The following is a 2,902-nucleotide window of genomic DNA, read 5'->3' on the forward strand; positions in this document are numbered from 1 at the left end:
ATGATATAGTTATGTGGCCTCACTTACTGGGAAGATTCATTGCATGGTCTCTTCTTGTGATGCCATTAAGGTAAAAGGGTGTGTCATGTCACTGTCACTACCCCTGGCATTTTGGTGTGTCAACGTCCATGTGAAGTCTTTGTCGCAAGTGTAGAAATAAGTGCATGTTTAATGCTGAAGCCATATTGTATTCACATTATTGCACACACAATGTACAGTAAACACATGCTGGACATATGCAGATATGCGGAGCCGCATGCCTGAGACGGCAGCTATGCAAACAATGCACTGAAAGCACACTATGGTGTTTGCTGCTCTGAACATGGCACTCCATGGAACTTCTGTTATGGAGGGATGCACACTCAGTACTGAAGCTGAGCATGAGGAGCAGGTGCCACTAAAATTATGCATGAGGCACATCTTTACACGCTGTCTGGGCATGTTAGACGCTGTAGATGAGGGTAGCAACTAAGGGGCAGATTTACGAGCCCCTTGCGCCACGTTTACGCCGCCTTGCATGACGCAACAGCGGCGTAAACGTGGCGCATCCCTGCGAGGCATTTACCACGTGACGCATCTAGGGAGATGCGTCACGTTATAAAGCCCAGCGTCACAATGGGGGCGTTCCCACGCAGGGTGGGCGTTCCGGCGCCTGTGCGCCCCACAAAAGTGCCTGCGTGAAATCTACAAGATTTCACACAGGCACTTCCGCGACGCTGCTATGTCAATTCCTTACGCCTGCTTGAAGCAGGCGTAAGGACTGACGCAGCATGTTAAGTATTGGGCGGCCCAGAGCATTGCTGGAGTTGCGTCGCGCTTGCGACGCGACTCCAGCGATGCGCCACCCTTACGTCACGAGATGCGTCACGCATCTGCCTACCCTTGGGCCACGGCGCACCGCATTGTAAATGCGGTGCTTCTGCCGTGACGCAAGGGTAGTTTTGCGTGACGCATTTGTTCTGGCGCATCTCTGCTGATATGCAGAGATGCGCCAGAACTCGTAAATATGCCCTAAAATTTCAAGGCAATCTTTTGCCAAAGGTGTAATGAAGATAAAAGTAAAACACAAAATGAAAACAAATAATGGTGCACAGAATGTGTGTCTATAAAACGGGTGACTCACTGAGTAAGAAAGAATTTGTTTTGAAAAAGAAATAGTACAATATTAAAACTAGAACAGAAAACGGGGTAAGTCAATTGGTAAATTATGAACAGGTCACTGTACCCCCAAGCCGTCGTGTGACTGAATGGAAAGAAACATTTATGAAATTGGGATATTGCAAAACCGTAACAGAAAAATGTTGGCTGCATGCAGGTGCGCTGTAGGTGCTTTAGCAGATTCCTGACTTTACTAACTTTTCAAGCTGTAGGTAATGTAGGATTGTGGATGAGAGTTTGCAGGTAACATTGCTGCAACTTTTCTTCCTCTGAAGATAAGAAGCCCTTCCGTGCCCAGTTATTTGAGGCAACCCTCCCCCATACTCCTGTTGAGCTGCGGGTGAGAGGCCCTTTGTCAGCCTCTGCGGTCAGACTGCGGCTGAGAATCAGGTGTGAATGTGCCCTATTCCGAGTTCAGCATAACAAAGGGTCGTGCGCATGATGCTCCCAGCTCCGTTCAGACCTGCTCCACGCCCTGGCACCGGCGCCCACAGAGCAGCAAGCAATGGAAGAGAAACGCGGCAGCTCAGGGCTGCAGCTGTTGGAAGGGAACCCGCTTGGGCTGTATGTATGGATGTCTGCACCCCTTAATGAAGACAAGATTACCAATTTAAATTCCGCGTTATATTAAACTGTAACTTGAAGGAGATATTTCGCAATAGTTTATAACATGTTCTCAAGTGGATTTGTTTTTTCAGAACCTTTTACCATGCAATACAACGAACCCTACTTTAGAGGCAGGTGTCCAACAAAAGAACGGCAAGTGCACCTAATCATATACCTCAATTTAAAAACTATTTTCTGTTTTATGACAACATATATTTCTCATATCAGGCCCTCTTTCGCCACATATACAATGCTGTGATACTGCAAGTTGCTAGTTATCTATATTTTAATGCTATACTAATTTGTTTACAATTATAAAATGTTTAGGGCTCATGTAATGGGCACAGCAGCAATCTGAATTTGACAAATCTAAATCCGAGAGCTCCAAGAAGGATGAATATTCACACGAATAGCATAATTAATGGCTTAGCATAAAGCCAGGATATTTGTAGTTCCAGGTCTGTTCAAAGCCTGTATACAAATAAGCATGTAAAGTCTGTAATGTGTGATTGTGAACTGTGAATAATTAATCTTGACAGGATAGTGTAAAATGCTAATTTTCGCACCTTGTCATCTGGGTTGAAACTCAGTGTTCTCCACTAGACAAAAAACATTTTGCAGATCGTGCACGTCGCTTTATCTGCACTCTTCACTATTACTCTCCAAGTTCCTATCACATCCTGGTTTCTGCATTACAGTCACCACGGATGCTGCACATACTTTTCTGATTAAAGCGCCCCCTTTTTTGAAGCTCCTGCTACAATGAAAGTGTATTCAGTACAACGTCCAGCAATTCCTGGAAATTACAGGTCTAAGCTTCATTGAACAGATGATTTGCTGCTGGGTTGCAGTCAGCCACTGTGGATTGAGACAAGAGGAATTATGGGTAGAGAAAGACAATGACAACGAGAAGGGGGAGGCTGATGTGGCCATACATAAACATGGAGTGGTGAATGTGGAACACGTGGACACAGGAGACACAGGGAAAATTAAAAAATAAAACATGGATCAGAGAGAGACAAGGGCATCCATTAAAACAGGGAGACAGATGCGAAAACAGACACAGGAAGTCAAAAGAACATTGAGCTGCCTAGACAGTGATATGGTGAGATGGACATGGACAAATATTAACATAGAG

This window comes from Lissotriton vulgaris, chromosome 1_1 (assembly GCF_964263255.1).
Source record: "Lissotriton vulgaris chromosome 1_1, aLisVul1.2, whole genome shotgun sequence".
Lineage (NCBI taxonomy): Eukaryota > Metazoa > Chordata > Amphibia > Caudata > Salamandridae > Lissotriton > Lissotriton vulgaris.